The sequence below is a fragment of the Capsicum annuum genome, chromosome 7 (assembly GCF_002878395.1).
Source record: "Capsicum annuum cultivar UCD-10X-F1 chromosome 7, UCD10Xv1.1, whole genome shotgun sequence".
Classification (NCBI taxonomy): domain Eukaryota; kingdom Viridiplantae; phylum Streptophyta; class Magnoliopsida; order Solanales; family Solanaceae; genus Capsicum; species Capsicum annuum.
This window is the reverse complement of record NC_061117.1, coordinates 13,196,583-13,207,412: the sequence shown is the minus strand read 5'-3', so window position 1 is coordinate 13,207,412 and position 10,830 is coordinate 13,196,583. Positions and strand designations below refer to the sequence as shown.

General features: G+C 38.8%; 1 pseudogene; it reads left to right on the top strand.

Annotated features, from left to right (window-relative positions):
* The first annotated feature begins 1,237 nt into the window (after positions 1-1,237).
* Positions 1,238-8,203, top strand: LOC107877716 (annotated as a pseudogene).
* Positions 8,204-10,830: the final 2,627 nt, after the last annotated feature.

The window sequence follows — 10,830 nt, the reverse complement described above, 5'->3', positions numbered from 1 at the left end:
GAGGTGATTTTCATGATCCTCCTCACTTTTGAAGCACACCAAGATATCATCAATGAAGACAATAACGAAAAAATCCAACAATTTTCAAATACCCATTTCATTAGGTCCATAAAGGCAGTCGAAGCATTAGTCAACCCAAATTTCATAACCAATAACTCATAATGCCCATAAAAAGTTTGGAAAGCAGTCTTGGAATATCAACCTCCATGATCTTCAATTGATGATATCCCAAACGAGATCTATCTTAGAGAAACTCTTAGCACATTAAAGCTGATCAAAGAGGTTATCAATCCTAGAAAAAGGGTACTTATTTTTCACTATGACCTTATGCAAAAGACAATAATCTATATATGTTCGAAGAGATCTTTCTTTTTTTCGCACGAAAAGCACAAGAGCACCCTAAGAAGAAATACTAGGATGGATGAAACCTTTATCAAGCAAAACTTTTAATTGCTCATTTAATTCTTTTAGCTTTGTTGGAGCCATCCTATAAGGAGGAATGGAAATGGGTTTTGTATTTGCTAGAAGATCAATCCCAAACCCTATTTCTCTATCCGAAGGAATACCTAGAAGATAATAGGAAAAACCTTGAGCAATCATTAACCGCAGGGTTGGACTGTAAGGGGGGACTTTCAAAGTTAGAATTCTTGACCCAAACTAGATGATACAAACACCCTCTGGATATCAATTTGGATCCCTAAGATCAAAAATAAACTTTTCTTTTGACACTAGGGAACTCCTTCCTATTCTTATAACGATTCATAGGAAAATCAAAAGTGACCTTTTGGGTCCTACAATCAGAGAATCATTGCATGAATGAAGTCAATCCATCCCTAAAACTACGTCAAAATCTACTATATCAAGCTTTATTAAATATACTAAGGTTTATCTATGAAAGATGGACACCATACAACCCACCCTACCAGAAATTACTCCTATTGCAACGAACTTTTTGCCAACGGTTCCAGAAGCATTGCTATAGAGGTCTATTGCAACGGTTCCAACCGTTGCAAAAAATATTATTTTAGTTGATGCTATAACCGTTGCTATTGATATATAACTGTTGCAATAGGGTGTCTTATAACAACACTTACATAAAGCTTTACCATAAAGTCACCTATGGCAACACTTAATTGGGGTAAAAGGGCTATTGCAACACTTAAATTTTTTTCCTCCCTAATTTTTCACTAAGTGGGCCAAAATTTAATAAAATATACAACAAAAATTACAAAAACTTAAACAAATACTGATGACTTCGGGGTCTTAACAAAGACCTAGGTTAACAAATTAACTCGTTGGGTTAACAAAGAAAAGTTTCAATGACCGCGTTTCAAATGACTGCTCCAAATCGGACACTTTGGGTCTTCGATCTTCAAATCAGTGCACCAAATTTTCAAATCAGTGCTCCGAAGTACTCCACTGCATCTCAAAATTAACAAAAACTTCACACCAATACCGACGGCATCTCAAATTGGTGCTCCAATCAACTGCTCCGATACTACTTCTACTATCACTCCGACCACAGTGCTCTGATCGACTACTGCTCCGACTATGACTGCTCCAACTGCTTTCTATTGAACCCTACTCGTCTATTGAAACAGGTATTCATGCTTCGTGCAGCTTCTCCGATTTACAGAAATACTTGGCAGCCACACCGGAAGAGTACGCCAAGATAAACTATGCCAACAATAAGGCTGAATACAGCGCTGTTATTACCTCTCTTACTGCTCAGCGAAGGTACTAATTTGATTGAATTATTTTGGATTGGGGAATCGATTTATCTTATTATTATTCCTGCCCCCTTGTATGTATGTATGATTATGAATTAGGCATTACTTGTTGATGGATTTTTATGATGACATGATGTTGGATGGAGTGAAGCCAGGGAGAGATACATTTCATTCACTTCTTACTAGCACCATGAAAGGTGCTCGCTTGCAAGATGCTTTCTTTTTCCGCGACCAATCTATGATCTTCATCCCTGATGTATGTCTCCTTTCCTATGCTTCATCATCATCATCATAATAGTAATAGTGGACAACAAGTGGTGTCTACCCGAAACAGTTTCACTACAGTATCCCCAAAAAGGTAGGGGTAAGGTTTGCGTACACCCCACCCTCTCCAGACCCCACTTGTGGGATTACACTAGGTGGTTATTGTTGTTGTTATTAGTGGACTACAAGTGGTGTGCGGCAATTGGCGTAGGTGTAAAATGGTTTTGGCCTAGTTTAACTAATTGTGCATAACTTCATAACTATGGATGCATGTGTAATCCTCGGTAATTTCTAATGAATAAGAACTTGGATTAGCAATACTGAGTAGGTAGTAATTTTAGTTTGTTACTCTTACCGGGAAAAGTAAGAAGTTGATATGTATATTTTGGTTAATTATGTAGCGATTCGTAGCGCTGAAAGTACAAAAGAGTGCGCAGCATTACACGGAAGCAGCGACGGATGAGATCACTATTTTAAAACAGATCGCAGAGTGTGATCTGGATGATAAAAAATGTGTTGCAAAGTTACTGGATAATTTTAAACACTCGGGTCCAGATGGGCAATATGTGTGTATTATTTTTGAGTATGTGGGTGATAATATCTTGACTCTTCTTTACTGATTATCGTGGACTGCCTACTCATATTGTCAAAGAGCAGTGTTTTTATGTTCAGTGGGATTGGATTATTTGTACAGAAAACTTTTTATCATACACACCGATTTAAAACCGGAGTGTACTACTCTGCTCAACAATTGATCCATCTAAGGACCCCAGAAAATCTGGAAAACCTCTTATACTTCCTAATCGTAAGGATAAAACCATACTGGATGGCAGAGCTCCAGCGGAGCTCCGAAGAGTTATGTAACATCAAATGAAAATTTGATTAAGAACCGTCATAAGAAGATTAGAAGAAAGGCCAAACAAGCAGCTCAATGTTTTGCAGGAAATGAAACTTCTCTCATGACTAAGGCTGGACAACATACCTCAGCTTCTGTGAAGTCATCAAATGATCCGCTTGATTCTTCAGTTAATGCTAATAGAATGTCAAATGCCAGTGCTGCAACAGGCAGCGGGAAATAATGAGGGTCCTAAGAAAGGAAGCCATTCTACAAGGAGGAAGCTTATGGAATTGGTCGACCTAAAGTGCAAAGTCGTTGACTTTAGCAGTGCATGTTGGACGTACAAACAGTTCACAGATGATAACTTTGGTCTTTCGCTTGCATTTGTTTTGAGCTTGAAACTGGCGACGTGCTATTTGATCCTCACTGGGATGATAACTTTGACAGAGATGAGGTAAAGGCTTATTACTGTCACTATTACTTATATTCTGGTTTGTTTGTTTAATGTTATTCTTCTACGCGCATTTGCGTACTTTGAGAGGAAACTTTGTGTCGACTTAGATATGGGTCGTTTCTCTTTAAGATTCTGTAAATTGCATTAAATTGCGGTTTGTCAAGTCTATGATGCCCATGTCTATACTTTATGTTTTATTTATGTTATCAATGTACGTTTTATTTTCCTTATAAATATGGATATGACTAGTCTAGTGATGCTTTTGTAACTTGTAACTAGTCCAATTTTGTCCTCAAGCATGGTTATATAAAATATCTGGGATATTTCTATGCAGCTCGACCATCCCATCGCATACTTTGGGGTACTTGTAGTCATTTGCTTAATTCTACTTCATGGTGTAAGATAATTTGACTTGAAACAACAACAACAACAACAACAACAAACCCAGTGTATTCCCACTTTGTGGGGTCTGGGGGGGGTAAGATGTACGCAGTCCATACCTCTACCTCTGATGAAGTAGAAAGGCTGTTTCCGAAAGACCCCCGGCTCAAGTTACGAGATATCAAACAAACACATAGTACAGCACAGAAGCAGATGACATAACATAGATACTGCAGCCATAAGGAATATAAAACAGAGTAAAGCAGGAATGCAGGAATATAAAGCAGAGGAAAGCACACAGATTCGTAACAAACATAGAACACGGAACACGGAACAGAACATTGAATACGGAATCATACCAGGAATACACCCCCACCAATTACCTCCCTACATTAGCGACCCGAACAGGCCCTAATCCTCTGCCGTAATTCGCGTCTTCCAGACCTTCCTATCTAGGGTCATGTCCTCGGTAAGCTGTAACTGTTCCATGTCCCGCCTAATCACCTCACCCCAGTACTTCTTCGGTCTACCCCTACCCCGTCTAAAACCATCCAACGCTAGCCTCTCACACCTACGGACCGGGGCATCCATGCCCCTCCTCTTCACGTGTCCGAACCATCTCAATCGTGCTTCCCGCATCTTACACTCCACTGAAGTCACCCCAACCTTCTCCCGGATAGTCTCATTCCGAGCTCTATCCCTTCGGGTCAGTCCACACATCCAGCGCAACATCCGCATTTCTGCCACCTTCATTCTTTGGGTGTGGGAGTTCTTAACTGGCCAACACTCCGCTCCATACAGCAAGGCCGGACGGACTACCACCCTATAGAATTTACCTTTAAGCTTGGGCGGCACCTTCTTATCACACAGCACCCCCGATGCAAGTTTCCACTTCATCCATCCCGCCCCGATACGGTGCGAGACATCCTCGTCAATCTCACCGTTACTCTGGATCACGGACCCGAGGTACTTGAACTTATCCCTTTTCTTTACCTCCTGCGCTTCTAGCCTCACCACTACCTCATTCTCTCGCCTTACGTCATTAAACTTACATTCCACATACTCTGTCTTGGTTCTGCTCACCCTGAACCCTTTAGACTCCAGAGTTTGCCTCCACAGCTCTAATTTGTCGTTCACACCCCCTCGCGTCTCATCTATCAGGACTACATCGTCTGCAAAAAGCATACACCACGGCACCTCCCCTTGGATACGCCGCGTTAACACATCCATTACTAGCGCAAACAAAAAGGGACTAAGAGTAGATCCCTGATGCAATCCTGTCAGGACAGTGAAATGCTCTGAGTCTCCTCCCGCCGTCCTCACCTGGGTTTTCGCTCCCTCATACATATCCTTAATTACTCTGCTATATGCCTGCGGTACTCCACTCACCTCCAAGCATCTCCAAAGCACCTCCCTGGGGACTTTGTCGTACGCCTTTTCTAGGTCGATGAACACCATGTGCAAATCCTTCTTCCTTTCCCTATATTGCTCCACCAACCGCCGTACCAGGTGAATTGCCTCCGTCGTCGAGCGGCCGGGCATAAATCCGAACTGGTTTTCCGAGATAGACACTATCCGTCTCAGCCTCACCTCGACCACTCTCTCCCAGATCTTCATAGAGTGACTCAGATTACACTTAATCGGAATTCTTAATTGTGGCGTGATTATGAATAAATTCTATACAATATGAAATTAACATGATATATTAGGCTATATTCTAACACTCCTCAAGTAGGACAGAATAGATCATAAGCTAAAGGTTCCTTCGTTAGGCTCATAACTGTGTTAATGGTCGATTGTCAACCAATCAGTTTCATCAGATACTTTAAGAATATTTTCTTTGTGAGATGATCACACCTTAGCTCGATTTGGCCACCTCAATTACAAGAGTATTTGAGCTAATGCAAAACTTGATATGTAGTGAATAAAAAGATGTTTAAGTGTTCCACTTCCTTGCTGATCATTGCAATCAACCACAAGATAGATATAATAACGCTCAGAAAAATATACTAACTCACTACCTGATCACTATGAACGAAGTCAAATTGTTGTACCATATAGTTGCAACATAGTTTACTTGATGACACATTTCTCTTATTTCTTAGTGTGATTGATTCAGTACTGTCAAATGAATTGAGCTTTTATGCAACAAGTCAGCTCAACCTCAAAAAGTTTCACTATTAGAAGTTATAAGAAAATTTGATATGTTTCAAGGACTCCAACAAGTTTTGCTATTGGAATACAGATCATCAAATTATTCTTTCTCGAGCTGCATTTGTGAAAAGTAGGGGGAAGAGTCATAAGGACACAAAGTTCACATATCGGAAGAGCATAGTTTTGTACTCATCCTAGGCATTATACCACTTGCAGCCTAATATACATCTTACAAATACAGGATTAACCTTGGGACAGTTTGTGCCATTCCTTGTTGGTCTCTCCAAAATTTCATAAGTGAAATTGTGGCTTCCTTCACTCATTCCGTACAGATCCACGTCAAGTTTAAATAACACTTCTTCCATTGATAATCTAACGATCTTCTTTTCTCTGCTCATCTGTTGCTTTACTTTTAGTTGTCAATAATGTGACGTTAGGTGATAAATGACATCTTCTCAAGTATTGGGGAAAGAAATGATGGAAGTTCACCCAAGTATTCATTTGTGTTGACATTTCTCGTCTGTAGTAGTGAATGGAGAAAGAATTCAATAAATATTTTAGATCTTAAAGGCTACTAGCCTTTGAAAGCTTAATAATCTAAAGAAATAAACAAATATAAGAGAGAGCGGTCAACAGCTTTTTAGCAGAGAATGTCAAGAGTTTCTAACATTTGCAAACAAAATTTTTAAGCAGTTGTGAATTGTCAAGGGATTAAAAAAACAAGAAGGGAAAACTTAATGCTGATAGTTTAGAAGTCAGTCTAATAAGAGCATTAGGTGGCAGCAATTAGAAGTTCTTGTACGTTTTAATCAAACTAAAATTGGGTTCAGTTGTCCTTGATGGAGCAATAAAGTATTCCGTTGGGGCTTTTGTATGATATACTGATATTATTTTTCAAAACCGAGAATTCATTGTTTCCAACTTCTAAAGTCGGTAGATAATGGGTCCACCCCTCTTCCCTTCTCCACTAGGATTCAAGCTCATAACGTGTTCCAAAGAAACATCCCCCGCTTTACCAATTTATTGATTTCAAAATGGTATTTACTACTGACCAAATATGCTACCCTTACCTCTCCCACTATCACACGTTCTGGGAATAAGAGTGCATACTTGATTTAGAGCCTTAAAGTTTCCCTGCAGACAAAACTTCTCCGCACTAAATGTTGATGTTTAAGCGTCATATTTCGTCCAATCTTTCTGAAACATGATGTTATGTGGTTTGCTTTCTGCTGGATTCATAATTTTGTGTACTCCGGCATCTGGTTGGCTTCCCTTCCAACATTGCAGGTATGCAATTGTTCGGGACATAACTGATGCTGGTCTTGGTCTGAACAAATTCTGCTATGCTGGGCTTATAGCGGCTCACAAGAATAAGGAACCTGTCAGGGATGATCTAGCTTCCTAGGTGCTACTAGTGTGTCCATGTGTTTTTACAAGTTTTCCATTTTTATAATATCTTAACTTATTTGATTTTGTTATTTCCTGGAGTAGATTATTGAGCTAGTTGAGCAATCCAATGGTTGGTCAGCAGTTGAAGCACTTAGTGACATTCCTGTAAGATCCATGAGTATATTTTTTGGCTTGGTGGATTTTTAAATAGGGAATTGACAGTTTATCATGTTGTATTTCATGCCTGTGCTGACCTAAAAAGTGTGGAGGTACCATACATGACATCCACTAACATGATCATTTGATGTGGTTCAGTTTTGCTTTATTAGATATGGCCCAAATCCTTCTATTTTTTCCCTGAAAATTATCCTGCCATACACTTGGCATTCATATATTTAGACGTTTTAATTCAACATGTTGTATGCATAACGCCAAATGCAAGATAAGAGTGTAGTGCATGAGATGAACCACGAGAACAGACTGGGAACCTGGTTGTTTTCCTATAGTTACATAACACTATAGGTTATTTTCCTGGTTGTTGGTCAAGCTTCTGCTCTTACCCGGGAAGAGTTTACTATGACGAGAGTCAAAATAGTTAACGGATAATTTTGACGATAGAAATTACTATAACATTTATGTTGATCTTATAGAAGTTATAAAAAATGAACCATTGTGCTATTTTGTCACTTGTGAAGCTATGAGGTGCTTTGTTTCATTGATATCCAATAAGGGTGCTATTATTTGTTGGTGTTATATGTTAGTCTTTATGATTCTTTTGAAGTCTTTGTGAGTGAAGAGCTTTGTTTATTTTCTTTTTTCTTTTGTTTCCTTGCTCATTATGGTATTATACACAATTGCCCACCCTCTTTGTTCTTTTTATAGTTGTCCTTCCTATGTTGTAAATTGAAATTAAATATGTTGTTATTTAAGTGCTAATTAATTGAAATTATTTATTCATTTTTTATAGGTGTCCAAAATCATGAAGGAGTTGAAGAAAGAAGTGATGAAGAAATTGACAAGATTTTTGAATTGTTGATAGAGACTTTAATATCGATCTTTTTTATTTTGAATTTTGTGAAACTTATCGCCACTCGAATTTGTGGGAAAACTAACGATCATTTGACTTTTAACATTTTTCTTTTGGGTTTAGATTATGGATTATTATTAATGAAAGATTTTGTTGTGATGTGTGTATATTTATTTCAATTGGTATTTGAACTGTTAATGGTATTTGAAGTAGTTGGAATAGGTAGCAAAAATTGTTGCAATAGCTAATTATAATAGTTGCAATAGGTAACAAAAAATGTTGCAAAAGACCTAAAAAACTGTTGCAATAGGTGTCAAAAAGAGTTGCAAGTAGATATCCGGAAGTTGTTGCAATAGGGTTATTGCAATACTTTTCCATCGTTGCAATATAGTCTATTGCAACGGTTCTTAACCGTTACTATAGATGAAACAAAGCGTCGCAATGGGAGGTTAGGAAAACGTTGCAATAGGTTTATCTATTGGAATGGTTGTCGTAATCGTTGTAATAGCCGTTGTGATAGACCTATCCCAATGCTCACATACGCAATGCCTGCCTAACCGTTGTAGTAGATCTATGGCAATGGTTTTTTTATCTATTGCAACGGTTTTTGAACCGTTGCCATAGGACTAATTTCTAATAGTGACTATTCTAGCAACAATAGCTTTACCCACTAGGGTAGAAACTACAGAGGGGTCGAAAATACATTTAAGACCCTAAATAAAATGTACATCCATCTAGGAAGTCACATAAGACAGGGTGAAACTCAGGTCAAGCAAGTAGTAAACATCACGAAAGAAATGTTATAACATACCAGTTACAACATCTGGAGATGCCTTGGGTTCCTGGAGAGTAGAAATTACATAAAGGCAATTCTAACCAATTTCAATACTTGAAGTAGCAGCTTTTACCGCCACGTTGAATAAGTGGTGATCGGGACCTTATTAGCTCCAGTGGCAACCCTAGTTTAAGAACTTTCTTGTTGCATACAACCAAGTTAACTGTAAATAAAGCATCGATTTCTTCCTTCCTCATATTAATCATGGTGAGGCTTCCCACAACAACAATAAGGTAGAAAAGGTGGGGATGACTGAGCTCCACCAACTCGAGATTAGACACACTTTGCCTTGGGAACATTATTATACTGAAAATGCCGATCACCTGAAGGCCTAGGAATAGGAGCATTAGCTGACGAATAAGAATTTCCCAATTTTTCTTCTTAGGATATTGCCTATAATCTTTCCCACTGTTCTGCTGAAATGCACCCTGCTCTGAATACCTGAATTTCTTATTTTTCCTTTCCCCCATTTATACCTGTTTCTTCTTCTCATCATTCGCTTACTGCATAAAAACCACAATCCTGGATATGTCCATATCATTATTTAGTATAGCAGCCTTACACTCTAACACTAAGTCACGAGATAGATCCAAAGAAAACTTTCTTATTTTGGACCTCATATTATACACAAGATCCACAGAATTATAGGATAGTTGGGTGAACTTTAATCCATATTCCTTAACACTCATCTTAGCCTGCTTCAGATTTACAAACTTTCTGCTTTGGCTTTCTTCAATTCTTGAGGAAAGAAGTGATCGAGAAAAGCATCCACAATCTCTTCCCACATTGTTGGCTCAACATCGTCACCCCTTAACTTTTCCTACTTGTCAGACCAATAATAATCCAATTCCCTCAATTGGTAAGCCATAAACTTTACACTTTCTGAATCACTAACATGGATAACTCTTAAAATCATTTCCATCTCATTAGTAAACCTCAAAGGATCTTCCTCAACCCTAGAACCTATAAAGATTGAAGGATTCAGCCTCATAAATTGGCCAACTCGAGTGGCCTTAGATGAACCGATGACAGAACCAACATGATCAGACTAGGAAGTCTTTGAGCAAGCATCTGAATAAACTGATGGAACTCAGCATTCGAGACATCTTTCTGAAAGGGGATGGGTAACACTAGCCTAGAGAGCTCTAGAAGGAATAGTAGGGACCAGTGGAACCTCAAGTGGATCCCTATAGTAAGGAGTACAACCCTACATCGATTCTGCATTCTATAAGTAGGGCGAACTTCCTTCACATTTTCCCAGTTGGGACGAAGATTCCGACTGAGTTCCTACTATCTTTAGATTATTGTGGAGGCATGATTTGAAATGCAAGTATGCCAGGAGTTAGAGAAGTTTCATGGTAACTAGAATCTCTAACGAAGCTTTTATGCTTGTAGTCTCCCGCTTATAAGTGTGTCGCTCTCCACACCTATAAAAGGGCCTCTACTCGAAATGAATTATGGACACCTAGTGACCCTGAACCGTACTCTGATACCAAGAATGTCATGATCCGAACTAGGGCCTGGCCATGATAGGCATCCTAAACAAATTAAACCATGTTTTGGGTAACCCCCTTAGCTTACCTCATGAGCATCAAAATAATAACAAAGTGCGGAAGCTAATCAACAGAATAATATGAGAGAGTAATAAACAAATGATCAAGTATGTGATTCAAGATTCAAAATCCACAAAATAACAACCCAATATTGTCCACCGACACCAAGAATACTAACCAAGTCAGCACATGACCCCGACTATGC